This window comes from Helicoverpa armigera, chromosome 7 (assembly GCF_030705265.1).
Source record: "Helicoverpa armigera isolate CAAS_96S chromosome 7, ASM3070526v1, whole genome shotgun sequence".
In the NCBI taxonomy this organism is placed as follows: domain Eukaryota; kingdom Metazoa; phylum Arthropoda; class Insecta; order Lepidoptera; family Noctuidae; genus Helicoverpa; species Helicoverpa armigera.
In genome coordinates this window covers 9,981,267-10,000,000 of record NC_087126.1, presented here as the reverse complement: position 1 = coordinate 10,000,000, position 18,734 = coordinate 9,981,267, and the positions used below count along the sequence as shown (strand labels likewise).

Here is an 18,734-nt window from a genome sequence, read left to right as displayed (position 1 = left end):
ACATCCGAAATACATGTTCATACTTACAATCTAAGCCCCAACAACTAAATTTGTTGACAAAGATATTAGAGCCGATCATTAAATAGCAGGAACTTGATCTGCGAAGGAGGTTGTAATCCTTCAAACACGGCCTACTGAAGCTTAGTACAGAGTACGCGTTTGTACGCGTAGTCACTTTAGCGTACAATCATGTGCGGAGCTGACTAATATCTATGTACTCAGTAAAATTTTCGAGCTATTTCTTTGTGAAAGTATGTCTGTTTATGCTTTGAGAGGGACGTATTTTGTAGCTAATGTAGCTTTCGTAAATTGTTTAAAGATAGGAGAAAATGGCAATTGAATTATGCTATGCGTATACATATTATTGCACATGACTGTACACAGGAACGATAATACAGTACCTACACAGTATTCGAGCATGCATGCCGACTCCCGACGTGACGTATTCAAGACTAGAATCTGCCGGTGATTTCACCCGTGTCCTGCTTGAACTATTTCATGCACCTAGACAAAAAAATAGCTTATATCCTTCCTCGATAAATAGGCTACGTAACACTGAAATATTTTATCAAATCAAACCAGTAGTTCCTGAGATTTAGTGCGATCCTACAAAGAAACTTTTCAGCTTTATAATATTAGTATGGATGTATCTACTTAGGCCTAGTCTGTAGGAAGCTTTAAGAGGTCCGTATCCTGTTATGCGAGCCCTTAATCTTCGAGGATACTCATATTCGGGTATTATTAACGAAAGCTCACAGCTGTGCTAATATACCTACTTGAGGTTTTGTGTTACAAGATACGAAGGATCTATGTCAAGTAGGCTTGATATGGCTAATGTGTTTAAACAAGGATTTTATGATTATACCCTAATTTCAGTGAGTCTGATATTATGTGTGTTGAATTTTTTTGAGAAGGAAACATCGTGAATTCTGTTACAAGAAGAATTATGTACTTAATTAACTTTTTTTAACTGCGTTTCCGTGGTTTCTCTAGCGTCCCGGGGAAGCTTCATCCCGTACCCTGATAAAGCATAGGCCATGTTCAGTACAATGTACCTTCCTGACAGCGAAATAAATATTCAAATCAGTTCAGTAGTTCCACAACCTATTCGATACAAACAAACAGTCTAATCTTTCCACTTTATTTATTAGTGAAGCAATCAATGGAACCTTCTATTCCTGTTTATATACTTGGACAAAATGACACGTGTCAATAAACGGTTTGACCTTGAACATGCCTAAGTTTCCTTGAAAAGTAACTAACAATAGGTAAGGTTATAAAGGTACCATAAAGTTTCCTCTCTCGTCCTAAAACCCTCATAAAAACAAAGAAAAAATACCTAAAGATTGAGAAAATTGATTTCCAACCCAATCGTTTGGCTCAAAATCAAAGGATCAAAATACATGGTTCAATATATCAACACTATTACTTTAACGAAAGGTTCAAGAGCGTCATTTACCGATTCTGTTTCATTGGTCAAGGAAAATTGATTGATAAGGGTGGCTTGTGGTATCTAGAAATACGGACCTTTTCAAGTGTTTAGCCGCACACTGCAAACTTTTTGTCGGCCGATAGTTTGTTAATGCTCAAAAATCATTATGAAGATGACTAAACGACTAAAAACCGTCTATATGTCTTACCAAGGGGTATTGGGTGGCCCGGGTAACTGGGTTGAGGAGGTTAGATAGGCTGTCGCTCCTTGTAAAACACTGGTACTCAGCTGCATCAGTTTAGATTGGTAGCCGACCCCAACATAGATGGGAAAAGGCTCGAAAGATGATGATGAGAACGACTGAAAACTTTGATTGGAATCAATATTTTCTTAATAAAATTGTTTGTGCCGTAATTACATCGGAATTGTCGGTCGACTGTTTAGTCGGCAGTTTGAGGATACTCTAAGGGTGGCTTGCGGTATCTAGAAATACGGACCTTTTCGAGAGTATGTTTAGACTTTTTCTTTTGAAGACTGGAAAGTGATAAAGTGGTGTTCAAGTGGGGTTGTTGACCGTACATTTTCGTTGGGAAGATAAGTTATGATTCGACTTTTTTATTTTTATTTGGGAATTTATTTTGTATGTATTTTTTTTTTACTTTATTGCGAATAGAAGGGCGAAGGACGTGATTTCATCAATGAGAAAAAGGGAATTATAGGTAAAGTCCTGTCTTCTAAAGATGATCCATATTGGCAAACGAGAAAAATATTGAAACGATCAATACCTACTTTTTCCTCGCTTTTTAACATTTGAAATAATCCAAAAACGGCTCAAATCAAATTTCTTTTTGTTTACTCAGAATGATAACGAAACCCGATATTTCCATGCTTTCGTATCAAAATGGCAGGCAATTCTACCTTTTCAATGGTGAAGCCTAAAAAATGTGAGCGAATTTCGTATATTACGCATGTTATACTATACCGAAGGTTTTAGAAAGCCGTATAAAGTACTAAATGTTCTATTTTCGGTGAATTGTTTGATTGATATGTTCCTAACTGGATGAAATTGTTTTTTTTTACTGCGGGAATAAAATGCGAAGGATTTTTTTCTGGCTTTTGTAAATAACACGGTTTTTGGCACGTGTATAATTTATTACGCTTCTGTTGTATTTATTGAATTTCCTTTATTTTTTATTTATTTTGTAAGTGATCTATCCGCTATTTATTTCGACTAAAATACAGGTCGGTACGACATAATAATGTAATACATTGACATTTACAAAAATCTTTTAAATTAATTGAGGCAAAAATGAAACAGATAAAAGTTCTGAAACACATCTGCTGCCGGTTACATTACAACTCAGCATAATTCTCAGTACATTAGGCACTTGAGTTATACCCTAACAAAGGTTCTGACAGGCATATGTGAGGAAATTATACTAACATTTTTCAATATTACGAAGAGTTTAAATGTTTGCATTTATGGAGATTCATCGGTATTACTGATAACATAAAAACAAAATATAACGATATTAGCTAAGCCATTAAATACGAGTTAGGTGACTGACCGCTGATATTAAAATTGTCGAATCAACTGGCAAATTGTTAACATAAATGATTAAGCCATATTTAGGTATCTAGGCTAAGCTTAATTCTAAAGCTATTCAAAATATCGCAACATAAAAAAATCTCACGTTACTCAAAGAAAAAAATACATTTTTAAACAACGCAAGTGTCTTAGTGTGCCACTCAAAACACACTTCGCTTTTATCCCTCGTCATCCAAGTCCTGCTTAAAAAACGGCGCGTCGAGTAGTACACGGGAAATTAAGCCCGCTAATTCCGAAACGCTGACTTAACGCATGTGAACACACCGTTATAAATGGAGTGATTTAGCTGGATAACAGACCTTTTCAGTGCAAATGTGAAAAGGGTTTTTGAGTTGGCAGTTCTGGCGAGCACCGCATGGTTTTTGCGCAAAAAAACGATGCGAAATTAGTTCAAATTACTCGGAGAAAAGTTATTTCGTTGTGGATACGGTATTTTTGTCTTTTCTTTCTTTTTATCTGTGTGATGAGGCTGATACTAATTCAACGTGGGTAGAATAATGTTTTATATAAGGGTCCCTGAGTCGATTGAGTCTATTTTTAGGTGATTAGATATTAAAGGAAACAATGGAAGTCATTGTTAATAACTGGATTTCTTTCTCGGAAAGGCTCAAGGTTAACTAATTTTATCTTTAAAATAAACTTGAAACTTAGAATCATATTTTGCCGTGATGGCATCCAGTTAGACCTATATGTAGGTACAGTCTCATACCCGACGCTCGTTACAGCCAACATTATGAGCTGGCATAAAATAAATTCGCAGTATAACCCTAAAATAACCCGCCAGAAATAAAAATAAAATACCCAAGTACCAGTAAAAAATACAGGCCATAAATAAACACTTTTTGGGTTAACCCCAAAATGATAGAAGTCAATGCTTCATTGAAATTGAATACAAACATGACTCAAAATCTTGGAGATACCCTTCAACCCGGCGATCATGACTTGGGATTCGAAACAGGACGTCTTTGTAATAAGAAAAAGGTTTTCGATGAGTTATAGAATAATCTATGAAGTGAGGATAGCTTGGATATTGATATAGGGTCGGATGAATAACTGAGCCTAGGATTTCTTAGACTGCTTTTTGTTTTGAAACAAAAATAAAACTGGATAGATGTTGTGGTGTGTTTTTGCTGCCGCATCGAGAACTTATTTTGAAACAAAAGAACCTAGGTATGTACATGAAAGGTCGTGGTGTCCTAGTAACTTAACTGCGTCATGAAAAACCCTAGTTCCTTTTCTGTATGAAAAGAGGCTGATAATAACAGAAGCTCTAATAAATAACTTAATAACCCATGAGTAATACGTCGACCTTTTGATTGAGAGGTCGTAAATTCAATTAATATAAATACAAAAGTTCCTAAGCTTTTATAACCCTTGTTCTTTTTGGCGATACCTTATACACTGAAAATAATATTAATTTCTTTTCCACCACAAAATGCTTTGCAAAAAAATCCTCTTACGGAACCATGATGAAACAGTCTTTAGCACAACTCATGTTACGTAGAATATGTTAATACTAGCGACAGGTGGTGCCGCGTCTACCGTTCTCACAGCTACACATTCAAAATTTATATTTCAACGTGAGGCTTTTCTTAGGTTCCCTCTGTAATTAATGTTACATTTTAATGAGGTATTTACGACCGTAAGTTCATTCGTTTGAATAAAAATTAAATGCTTTGCACCGGTAAGCGCATTAGTTGCAACTGAAAATGTTTTAAGTTCTGCAAAAGGATTTTGTTTGATTTTGAAATGTAGTGAACATTTTGGAGACTTTTTTAGCTTTTTGTATAAAGGTATTTTGAATAAAACCGGCCAAGTGCGAGTCGGACTCGTGCACGAAGGGTTCCGTAAATTACAGTTAAATCAACCTATCTCAAAAACTATAAGAGATACTTTGATCAAACCAAAAATCGTTGAAAGAGTTAATTAGCATGCATCACCTCTATTTTTTTTAGAATTTTATACCCCGTAGTTATAAAAATAGAGGGGGGGGGACATACTTTTTACGACTTTGAGAGCTGATATCTCAAAAACCGTTCACTTTAAGAAAAATGTTTTTTAGAAAACTTTATATCATTTTAAAAGACCTTTCCATTGATACCCCACACGGGTATGTACATCGAAAAAAAAAAATTCATCCCTCAGTTACATGTATGGGGGGCCCCACCCCCAATTCTTTTTTTTACTATTTAGTGTCATATTTTTGTAGCGGTTCATACAACACATATTCCCATCAAATTTCATCACTGTAGTACTTATAGTTTCCGAGTAAATCGGCTGTGACAGACGGACAGACGGACAGACGGACAGACGGACAGACGGACAGACGGACATGACGAAACTATAAGGGTTCCGTTTTTGCCATTTTGGCTACGGAACCCTAAAAAGCTTGTAGTATTAGTAAATATTATTCTCATTCATTCATTTCTGATGTGTTTGAGTGGGATTGAAACAGAAATAAATGACAAAATATATAAAGTTTTCCGTCAAAAACACGCAAAAAATTGTGTAGAACCTCGAATCAATTTGACCAGTACTAAGTATGATAATTTTAGTTCCATTTTCTGTTTTACTCGTCAACAGTTAAACAGCTTTTCACCTGTCTTTCCAAGCTACGAAAGACTGATGATGATGATGTCCTCCTAGCCGATTATCGGCTACGGCGGCTGTTCTCATGTAAGGAGATTAGCCAACTACGCAGGACATATTATAGTGCAAGAGCATTTGCGCAGACACAAGTGCACTCCCTATTCCTTCACTCTCATAGTCCGATGGGACGGTAATCCGACACGACCGGAGAGAGATCAGGCGCAGGACCGACATTTACGTGCTCTCCGATGCACGGGTGAATCAATCACCAGCTTCCAGGCTCCGGGCTGCTTTGTGAAAGTCTTCTAAAACCCACAAAGCGATTTCGGCCCGACTCGGGAATCGAACCCGAGACCTCGTGCTCAGCAGCCGCACTTGCGACCACTAGACCAACGAGGCAGTTACGAAAGACTATGATACCATCAAAGACCAATCCATTTCTAAATCAGTGTTTCCACTACGCATGCGTCAAACCCTTGTTACCCTAATCAAAATCAACGCCAACAAACATTGTTCCTGTACTAATTGGTGTAATCTTCGCAAGTGCTCTTATCGCATTAATAGTTCCCAAGTCTGCGTTATCAGATTGTGAATAAGTGATCATCAGCCATTATAGGTCTATTAGAGGAGCAATATCTGATGCTTATAGATTAGGGCCGTTTATGGAAACTTTTGTTAGGTAATGGAGTGTAGATTTTCGAAGTTTGAAGAAAACAAAGGAGTTTTGAGGCTGTTGGTGTTCGATCGATCTTTGCGTCTAAACTTCTCTTAATGTTAGGGCTATCTGATCTCAACTCTGAATCTTAGTCGATATACTAATCTAACATTGTAGTAAAAGAATTCAAGAATTATGTGAGTCATTGGAGGATATAGAAGAAGTTACTATGGCTGGTAAGAATGTTACTTGTGAGATGACGGCAGAATGGAAAGGAGGTATAATGATGACGTGTGTGCGAGTCAATTGTATATTAAAATAAGTAACCGCCCTGGGCCCTAATGCACAAAGGACTCCACTAGGAACTTATGTGGGCTTCTGTTTTTATTTCTTTTGTTTATTCTGACCCCCACACTCAGAGACATTTAATGATTAATTACCTAAATCACTCCTTAGTGACAGATTCTCATAGAAAATCTGCACTAAAGAACGGCTTAAGTAACCATTAAATGTCTCTGAGTTTGTCCATTAGTCCCTTCTCTTTATTTGAAGATTTCCCCACTCAATAAAAATAATATAACAAATCGATTGATCAGCATAGTTTTAAACGCCACGCTACGTGCCCAATCGTGCGTTTATAAAAACCCGAAATAAAATTCTAAATCATAAAACAAACGTTCTAGTAACACGAAAACGAGTGCCGGTTTTGCATTTTAGTTTCGAAAAAAATATATTTTCGTATTTCCGTAACTGACATTTTTATTCATATGCACGCATGAATATTTGTGATTGCTATTACTGCGCTGAAATGTTTTAACTAAGCTATAAAACGGGAATATACATGACGGATGTTTCAAACGATGTGCTCCATATAAATTATTGCTTAAAAAAATATGTGCAATATTATTGCTTCAGTTTATTTTACGGTAAAATGTGTTATATATTTTTTTTATAAAATCTCAATTTTAAATAATCCAAATGAATAATTGACAATATTGCAACAGATATAAATTTGTGTTCGCAGTATCTATTTATAAAAAAAAATATGCATAAAAATTATTGCACCAATCAATTTATTGCACGAACCGCGGGAAAATGTAGTAAAGATTATTATAACATCCATTTTATCTGTGGATATGAATATTTTTAAAACAAAAATTTTATATAAAAACAGCTAGTAAGTTCAATATTTTTACCTAAATAAATATTGGTAAAAAAATAACAAACTTAGTTTTACTGTAGGTATTCATTGGCCATTACATTTTCAGTGTTTAACTCGAAGCTCATTTACGTTTATTGTTAATAAATAAACTTGAATTGCATACATAACGGTCCCTTTTTTGTTTTAATTGCTTAATCAATATCTATTACAGCTGCGGCTTTTAATTTATAAGCGGTATGTTGTTGTGTGAATTTGTTTTCAGTTAGTTCGTTTTTTTTTTGCATTCTAAGGGAACAACAGTACTTTTCTGTCTTTTTAAAATCCCTTGTCACAATTTGCCGTGGTTCTGTTATTGTGTTCAACCTTTCTTGACAGTCGGATAAAAAGTACCAAACACGGTAAATAAAGCAGAAGTAAATGTATAGTTTAAACATAAATGTAATAAAAAACGTCGGCTCAATTCATACTCAACGAGAAACAAAATAATCGATTGCCTCAATTTCATTGAATCAAGAACAAATTGTGTGGAAAATCTTAGATACACAAAGTTTTCTTTCAAGAGAAAACAAAAATTAAAATGCCATCCAAACATTTTTAGAACCGTCATCAAACCTCATTCAGAATGCGTAGAAAATTGAAATTTATGACACGAAGTGTGGAATAAATAATACGCATAAAACCTTTTAGGGTTATTCAATAACTTTTTCAATTATTAGTAAGCATCACGCTAACTTCACAATGGCATACGTATAAAACGTTTTGTGCCCATAATACGAGCTCGGAATCAGTTTTTGTTTTGCAAATCCCGCTTTGGGGGACAAAGGAAGTTGAATTTTGATTATAATAAAGTGTTTAGTCCTCGATTGTTGATGCTTTCACCAAGTTATTTGATGTTTTCGAACGAATTGCGATAATCGCTTTTGTGAAATGCGAGCGATGTTTTCTTTGTTGTGCTTATGAATTGTTTTGTCATATTGTTTTGATAATTTCGATAATGAAGCATCATTTGTTTTAACGTCAAAGGCGCCATGTTGGATTGAGTTGACAATGACAGTTCTGAAAGTATTAATGGCGCGAAAAAGCTTAAGCGGTGTATTATTCACAGTCAGATATCAATTAACATATTTCGTTAAGCGAATAATAAATAGTTCCTAGTACAAGAATCCTTCCAGTTAAAAATACCAAAAAAAATTACCTATACGGTTTACCAATTTTCATACAGGAAAAAGCTAACCAACATAGTCTTCGTGGAATTTGTTCCACTTGTAATAATAACATGATCATACAGTTATTACAAAAGCAAACCATATTTCGTTCGAATATTTTACTTAAGAATACTGCTTTGTATTAATTCTTGGAAAAATCAGTACTAAAAATGATATGTATAATTATTTTCATATTTCACAGAATGTCTTTCTTCACAATCTTACGAACCAATGACAAAAGTCTCAACTTACACCATAGAGTACGACCCTCACACCGACTCGAAATTTCATACAGATTGCGACTCGAAAACCCGATCTGTTCCACCCAAGTTATATAAACTTTGATGGAAAAGGTGCTGCAATAAAAAAATCATAAAACCCTTTCTGCTAACTCCGTAGATTACGCCAGTACTAAACTTCAGTGGAAATACGAGAGCTATAATCAGTTTACAGATCAGAAGTACCTACTGAGAATTTCACCCGCCATTTTTATTTATATCTTGATTCGGTTGTGTTTTGAAAAGTCATAAACCGAACGCTATTTGAAATTCGAATGCTAAGCGTGTTCTGTGTTCAAAAGTCTGAATGGCATGAACGAAACAAAATAGAAACTGATTTATTGAGAAAGAAATATAAATCCAGTATCTGGGTATATACCACGTGAGAAATTGGAAACGAAAATAAAATAATATAGAAAGAAATAGGTATTTATTTTATCGAAGATAAGAAATGTTTCATTACTTGCGTGTTTGCAAAAACGATACATGCTGATAACCGAAAGAAAAAGTATTATTTTCATTCTTAATCACGTCGTAATGTAACAGGGCACGCACTATTCATTATGAGTGACTATGTACCTAACTAATCACATTCTACAATAGTATATACTTACTAAGAATATATTTTAAGGTACGTTTTATATGCTAGCTGCCGACTGCAACTACTACATGCCACGATTGCATGAAAACAATTGATATCTAAGGGCTGCCGCTTCAATCTAAAACGGTTTCATGTAAATACATACAAACCAGTAGTGCAGCTGCGGCCGATTGAATTCAGGAACGATATGTGCGGTCGGCACTTGTCATTCAAAAAGTACCTTCTATGACTAAGAACGTCTAAAACAAAAAAGACCTAAGAAATATTAAAACAATCCAAAACTCCCAATACGGTGTAACTACAGTCCAACAGATTAATGAATTAGACATTGTTGCAACAATAGAGGGGTACGCCAACATTACCAATGAAAGTTATTACGTCTACTATTCAGAATACCAATTTATTATACGGAAAGCACTCTCGACTATTGTTTCGGAACGGAGTTGAATCAGATGGAACAATGCCTGGATTTCTGTAAGTTCTTCAACGAGTTTAATATTCGTTACTTGGAAGCTATTAGGGATTAAGAATAAGTTTTTTTTTGTATATAAGTACTGCCTAGTAAATGGTTTTTTAGGGTTCCATACCCAAAGGGTTAAACGGGACTCTATTATTTTCGCTCCTCTGTCCTTCCGTCCGTCTGTCACCAGGCTGTATCTCATAAACCGTAATAGTTAGAGAGTTGAAATTTTCACAGATGATGTATTTTTGTTGCCGCTATAACAACAAATACTGAAACCTAGAATAAACATTTTGAGGGGCTCCCGTAGGTACAACAAACGTGATTTTTTTGCTCATTTTAAATAATGGTACCTTTCTTTTACCGGAACCCTGCTTGCGCGAGTCCGACTCGCTCTTGCCGGTTTTTTTTCTGTTATGTTGGTCTGTTTTTGGACGAGTTGGTGGCTAAATAACATTCTCATGGGTAAATCCATAATGCCAAACCAGGCATATATTATTAACCTCATGGTCGTCCGATCGTCATTTCGGCAGTAGATACCTAGGTGACTATCTACTTTCCAGCATTAACTGCTCCCTCCTGTGTCGGAAGGCACGTAGCATTATGGGTCCCGGCTGTTATATCAAGGTACCTAGTTGTAACGGGTACGGTACGGCCGGAACGTCTGACAACCAGTCTTACCGAGGTGCATGGGGTTGTCCAGGTAACTGCGTTAAACTAGTATTACTGAGTTCTGAAATCATAGACATACAAACACCTAGACAGTTAATGCCCTCATAAAAGTAAGAAAATATTCCATAGAATATAAAAAGGACTCATTATATCATTATCATTTGTAATTGAATAATGGAAAATTTATACGAGTTATACAATAACAGGTAAAATAAACGTCTATTATATTTACGTAGGTGTATTATATAAGGATTCCGAAGTACAATGTTACGCTCAGAATAATATGTATTTTATTCAGAATAAGGTCGGTCAAGAAACCTCATGAGGTATATAATATAATAGGAACAAAAAGCCTTAAGCAATATTTGCTAACCGTAGAGGAACAATTTGCACTATTATGGCTTCATAGTTTTCCTTTCTTTAGATAAGACCCTTTGATATAATTGTTCTGAATATCAAGTGTATTGTAAAAAAGGTTATATTTGTGTGTTTAATAAGTCTTACGAATTATAAAGGTTTTTACAGACGACATAACATCCCTGCCTCAATCTGTCAATAAATTTTCAACCTTATAACAATAGTAAAAGGTTCTTAATGTTCTATTGGTATAATTTGACAGATTCAGGTAGGTTGATCTGTTGGCATCTGTACGTTTGCTCCAATCGATCCGTCAACGGGTGTCCTAAGTTTTTTCTTTATTTAACTTTATAATAACATTCATATAAGATAAATAAAAACACTTCCCATCCCAGGATGTGTAACAGAAAACTACTATACATTTTTATACATTTTTGTAAACGTAGAATAACTAAAAACAGCTAAGAATATTCAAACAATAAACAAAAATAACGACTACTTAAAAATTACATTCACCAAACAAAACACGATCGGGTACAACCAACAAAATTCTAACACCAGTAATACATTTCAATACTTAAACAAAGCCAGGCGATTTCCTACAAATTGTGTACGAATGTAAAGCCAAGTTTTGGTTTCGATAATAATCGCCTGGTTATTATTTGATTTAACTGATGAATAACAATTTTGTTCCTGACAGACTTTGGGAATTCGATTCTGTGTCAAAATGAAGTTTTACTCCTGTTTATTTTTCAATTGCTTGTTTAGAACCAGTATTTATTTTATTTGAGTCACTTGTAACAGTTTGAGGAAAACGCAAAATTGAATGGTTAACAACATTTCCTTAGCCTCATTTTGTTATTTCTAGAAAAACAAATGTGAGATCGTTTTCACTGCTGTGCTGATTCACACTGGCTGTTTCTATGCGCGACAATTGTCGCAAGAAATTGTAAACCTTTAGCTGTCAATTGTTTGTTGTTGCCTGTAAAATACGCGCGGTGAATCTACTAGTGTGAAAGCGCTATAAATTCCAAGCAAAACTTAGGTCAAAGATTGCATCTTTTTCCTTAATACCTACTGTTTTAAGTTTTAAAGCTGAAGGAAGTATTAACATTTACCTTTGTGTCTTTTTTGTGGTATATGTAAATGTCTGTAAAATGTTAATAGTCAATATTAAAAAGTACTTTACGTTATTGTATTTTACTTTTCGATATTTATTACTATCAGACCAATAATTCAAGTCCAAAATCACAGGTATCAATTCTACAGTAACCTTACTGATGACCAGATCGCATGTCTAGAAAAATAACAGCCATCAATATTTCAGTACACAACATATAGTTTTTGAAACATTTTTCAGCTTCAAATAGTAGTTCTATTTGTAATTATCGTTAACCTTTAAACTTTTGTAGAAGTGGGACGAAAATATAATATTTATTTTGTTTTCAATATAAACTTTTTTTATAACAACTTTGGTAAATAAATCTGAGTAAAATAATTATAGTATACAAAATAAATACCAGTGTTTTACAAGGAGCGAGTGCCTATCTGACCTCCTCAACACTGTTACTCGAGCAACCCTTTAGTAAGAATATAAAATAATACAAACACAGTTAAAGTCTGAAAAAATATTTAAATCAAACAACAAAAAAAAACCTTTTTATTCTGTACTCGTATTCCTCTCTTCATCCGTATTTCAAAAATTCATACTAATTTACAATTTGGTTTCGGCTAAAACCGTGAAGGTACAAACGCAAGAAGGTTAACATAAAATGAATAACGTGTCTAAACACTGAGGTCTGTGGTTAGCCACCTGACACCTCTGATGAAAATGTACATTCCTCATTTATGTTGGTACTTTGTTTGAGATAAAAGAGAAAGCCATTTTGTATATTTTGATGTTTAATTGGCATTATTTTCGGTAGAACTGAGGCTCAGGACAAGAAGTTAAGACTGAAATATCTTTCCCTACCAATATTATAAATGCGAAAGTAACTCTGTCTATTACGCTTTCACGTCTAAACCATTGAACTGATTTTAATAAACTTTGGTACAGAGCTAAAGTTGACCTTGAGAAAAAACATAGGATAGTTTTTTTAGAATTCTCTTGGAAACGCAATATAACCGAGCGCTACGCGGGCGAAGCCGCGGGCGGAAGCTAGTAGGTTATATTTTATCCCGATATGGGAACGAGTTCTCCCGGAATGTGAATGAAACCTCGGGAAAACCGTTGTAATAAAGATCGAAGGCAATATTCAACCATTCAGAAAGTTTACACTGTAAAATTATCTATATACGATTTTATTGTGAATTTAAATCCTACTTATATATTCTTTCACGCAAAATCGGCTGGACCGATTTGGTATGTAGTTAGGTGGTACCCTGGATACTCTATACAACTGGATATAACATAGGCTTATCAACACACTACGCGGGTTCCTTCCACTCGCGCGCCGCGAGCGGAAGCTAGTATAACATAAATTAATATGTAGTTAGAAAAAGTATAGGTCATAGGTACCTACATATAAAGGAAATAAGATCGTTCGATAAATTAAGCATTTCAAAATGACCATTGATTACAGTATTCAATGATGGATGAACCGATGCCGCTGGTTATTAATGAATTGGTATTCCTAGAAACCTTCCATTTAGCCTCATTTCATCTAGCCACACACTGCAGATTAAACAGTTGGCCTACAGTTGGCTCGATCATCATCCTCCTTTTTTCCAACTATGTTGGGGTCGGCTTCCAGTTTACAGACAGTTGGCCAGATTATGATTGGAAATATATATTTTTTAACTAGCTTCCGCACGCTTCGTCCGCTTGTTGTGTTGATAAAAAGTAGCCTATGTGTTAATCCAGGGTATCACCTAACATATACCAAATTTCAACCATATCGGTTCAGCCGTTTTTGCGTGAAAAAATATCAAAAATGCATCCATACATTCTCACAAACTATCACATTTATAATATTAGTAGGAAGGAGGATAGTAGAATATAAACAAAGTTTTTAGTCGATCATATACGGTCAAATACCTGATCATAGTTATATACCTCTCAGATACATCTCCGTACTTATCAAGCGCCCGATCCAAGCGTTGGCCGACTAAAAAGTCTACAGTATGCGGGTACTCTAAGTATTGATTTAGTATCAAACCGTTTGAAATATTCCTGTGGTATTGTCATAGAAATGTGTGCTGTACGTACAAATTGAATGAAACATTTTGGTTTTCATAATTGATTGATACGAATTGACATTTCAATCAGAATGTGATATTTCGAAATTGGGAAATGGAGTGCGATTTACTTAGGAGAATGGGGCTGTTTTAATACATTTTATGACGGCTGGGTTTAAACTGTAAAAGTGCACCATATTTGTATTCGTTAAGAAAGGTTTCCAACACCCATAACATTAAATGAATTGTTTTAGCTGTTAAAACTATGATTCTATGATTGCCAAGAGCTATTTCCGTTTTCGTAAACGAGCAACTAAAAATATGTTTTCACTAAAGTTCTACTAAAATACTTCAATAACCCTCAAAATTCATAAAAAAATAATTTTTAAATTGGGTACTTAGTTCTAGCTTGGAGGTATTTCTGAAGCTTAAACAAAACTGGTTCATTATAAATGAGTTTCAGCGAAGCTCTCGTCTATTATTTTCTGTGATACCGAGGAAATGCATGAACGTAGGGAAAATATTTTGACGTTGAAAAAGTCTACTCGTACGAAAAACATCATGCGATGGAAAATATGCACTCGCTTGCAGTTGAAAAGTTCATGTCGCTTCTGGTTTTGATCTACCTATATTTTTTGTTTTTCACAAAAATATTGGACCTTTACCTATAAAAAGTGCAGATTTTTGTGGGCAAAAATATTCGTTTGAAACTTACTCAATCATAACTTTTGAACTAAAATATACCACAGTGTCCTTTACTGAAAAAATACTGTTTAGGTTAACATTTTTTTTTTTTAATTCTGTAGCGTAAAAGCAAAGCAATGTTTTTTCAATATTGATACAAACCCTACAAAGAGGTAATATTTAGAAATCCTGAGACACAAAGCGCTCTTTGCTAGGTACCTAATATAAAAGCCATTCCGATCTCCACGAAGGCAGTTAGAAACCAATATATCGCAAGACAACAGACTGGAGCTCAGACCAAGAATCTGCATACCAAAGAAGATAAAGCGAGCAACTTCGCTAAAGTCCGGAGTCCGTAAAACCACACGGACTAAAAGCACTACTTTCATATTCACGTCTTATAAACTAGTTTCCCTAAAACATCCACAACAAAATGTGTGTGGGCTACATTATGCATAATATCAAAAGGAGCTTAAGCAAGAACTATGAACTTCATTAAAGCAAGTAACTGAGGAAAGTACACCTGCTCTGATTTACATAGTTACCTTAATTAAATTGTTGGATTTAAGAATGCAAGTCTTCGTACTAAGGTTCTCAAGGATAGGCTTAGGGCTCTCAAGTACAAATGTAACTTTTCAAGCCAGAAATGTCCTTTTATCGTGTATTTTGGATGTCATCATCATTGACAGACGGGGAAGGAAAATATCGAGAAGAAACCTGTCCTTAAATATGAAATTGTCCATACGTATTGACAAAGCGTGTGATAAATAAAAAGAAGCGAATAACCTTAAGTAGGATGCTGAAAATGCTGACGACGATAATGATGATGATGATGTAAAAGATTTAAATATTCAAGTAGAAAATCAGTATGTGAAAGTTAATGTTTCAAATAAGGTAATCAAACTAGAGTAGGGTTGATCATCCATCATATAATTTTGGGATTAAGGCTGTTAGCATAGTTGTTGTTGAGGGTAAAATTGATGAATTCATTAGAGGGCGTGTGATTATGTGTTGTTGAATTATGGGATAATCTTTTGGAGGGGTTGGGATTGCGGTTTCAGAGAGCTTCAAAGTTTCTGGATGTAATTCCGAGTATACTCAGTCAGTGTTTTGCATATAGATTTTTTTCGCTCAGTTTTGTATATCAGTCAGTGATTACTATTGTGTACTTAAAATATAATAAAGCAAAGAACACAACGTTGTTTTAAGAAATGTTTCTAAACTTGAATCCTCTCTTATATCAGCCGCTACAAAAAAAATCTTGATCGTTTCATCCTACCTAACATAAATTTTATTTATACTATTTATAACCTTTCATAATTACTTTTTGTTATAAAATCATTCAGATCCCAAACAAACCTCCCACCATCAATTTCACAACCAACTAATTCCCCGTAGTTAGAATATGAAAATTCCTATTTCTGCACTATTTCAGTAACGAGTGCCTCATCAGCAGTTTCCTATTATTTGACTTTAGTAATTGGCTTCGGTATTAGTTGTTCTCGATTTCTTTTAGTCTTAAATCAGCAGAAATTCCGGAATCCGGTACTTCGAGTTACGAGTTAGTGATTGTATACCTTCTTAATTGGGGTGATCAGTAACCTCAGCTAGGTGGATTAGTAGATAGAAGTTGTTTGATTTGAAATTGAAGACACATTTTGGTGCATATTGATTGATCTGTTTACAATTTTTATTATCATTATCAGCCTGTTTAATGTTAGGAAACTGTGTTGGCAAATGCTTAGATTTTGCAAATGCTTATTTTATATACGAGTTTTTTTCTCACCGTCATCAGGCGGTGCTATGGAACTTGATACATCAACAACTTCCTAGTCTTCTTCCAACTATGTTTAGATCGGTCTCCACTAATGTAAGCTAGAGTACCTAATGCTAGCAACATGGTTATCAGACTTTCTTTCTTCTGATTACCTGTAACGACTGTACAAAATATAAGAGCCATTCATAATAAAATTTACCATGCCTTCCAAAATACCAAACACTTACATCGTGATCAACCATAATCTACTTGATGCATCAAGATAATAAGTAGCCCATACTATTTTCAGGAACAACTTATCTTCACACCCATCTCAATCGGTACAACTAACCCGAGAAAGCAAAAGAAACAAACTCGATTTTCCATTCACAATATCATAGAAAAGATTTTCCAAGTGAAAGGCTACGTCCATTTTTCATACGAACGCGGCACGAGCATTGATCACCACTGTTCCTAAAAATAGGTTTCCGAACTAAGATTGACGATAGTCAACTTTTTATCCTGGTTTCCTAATCATGTTTTCCTTCCCTCTTAGTAAGTGGCCAATTTAGAAGTTGGTGGAAGTCAAATTGGACCCGCATGGGAGTAATGCTAAAGAGGTCCAACTTTTTAGTTCATTGTAAACCTATAGTGAGAATTAATGTAATCTTCAAGGTACGATTGTAATGAACAAAGATAAGTTATGGAATCATTCGCTATTTTGCGTAAATCCATGACATTTCATTGTTACATCTGAATAATATGTAGCGTTAACTCCGCTAGACAATACAAATAGAAATGAACAAACCCAAAATAGCTAAAAAGGAGCCTCCCAAAAACTGATTGCCCCCACTTCACAAAACCATTTCGATAAAAATCTTCAATTGCTATCAGAAAAGTAACCTGCCAATTTTGTTCCATTTGCCGCCCGAAAATCATAAAGATAAATCAAAATTACTGTTGCAGCCCAATCTAAATAGGCATTCGGAACGAAAATGCTGAAATATGGCTGAAAAATATTGGTTGTATGTAAACGTGGGCTCGGTTCGCATAAAATTTGTGATTCGTACCTATGAATATTTTATTTCTTATCATTTTATCGGAAAGTTCTAGATGAACGAGTTTTCATTTATTTATTTATTCTATTTACAAACTATTATCGTATACGATTTGAAAATTATTAAATTCGAAGCCGATTTAGCTATTGTTAGTTCTACTAGTAACCGATTACGCTAAAGCCTAAGATTAGACGTAAAAGTAAGTTTAAATAATAGCCCTCTTTGTTCCACAAAGCCTAAAGCTACCTGTAGTGAATTATATAATACATTTTGTTAATCAAGAAAGGTCTAAGATACTAAACTTACAGTCATAAAATGAGTGAGTAATAAAAGTATTCTAATTAAGGAAAATAAAGGAAAACATAGACACAAAGTGGAAAATTACCTCATCGACCAAATTGCTGTTTGCAATTAAGTCCTGTTTTAGACTGAAAATTTGGAAGCACAAAATAATTATCTCATCAAAATATGCGTAAAATTAGCTTCTATTTTCCAGACACCACACATTTAAAATAAACGTCCGGTACAACATAGCGGGTAATTTGAAAAATCACTACTTACATGTAAGGTAAAGTTTATAGAATCCCCTTTTTATCACAAACACAGAAAAGTTAGAACACCGATTTTTCATTCACAGTGGCACGCTCCCGTTGAAGTTAATAAAGAAAAGGCGGGCGCTCGCTCCGGACGTGCTACCTCGGCGACGCTCGGGCCACGACTGGCGCTCCGACACTATAATTTAAATACGAAAGGGTGTGAAGTAACGTTCTATCAACCCCTACATTGCAGGGACATTAGTGACTCCCAGATCAGTTAATTAACGAAACTTTATAGTAACGATAATTTTGTAGGAAATTAACTTATCGAGATTTGAGTTCAATGCCAGATTTTAGAGTGAAAGCTAATTTATTGGGGAAAGGATTTCCTGCTTCGTTCAAATATAAGGTGGGCTTTGATGTTGCTTTTTGAATTAAGTTTCTGAGAATTAGTTTTTTTTTATAAATCTTAAAGATTGGTTACTGTACCAAGGCTTTCACAT

The 18,734-nt window shown here is 34.8% G+C and overlaps 1 protein-coding gene across 1 annotated transcript in view; it reads right to left on the bottom strand.

Annotated features, from left to right (window-relative positions):
• The window catches only part of LOC110373320 (uncharacterized), a 54,882-nt gene extending 36,473 nt beyond the window's left edge, over positions 1-18,409 (bottom strand). Inside the window, exon 1 of the mRNA XM_021330563.3 lies at positions 18,257-18,409. The gene's annotated coding sequence lies outside the window, so the exon portion shown is untranslated. The remainder of the gene's footprint in view (positions 1-18,256) is intronic.
• Positions 18,410-18,734: the final 325 nt, after the last annotated feature.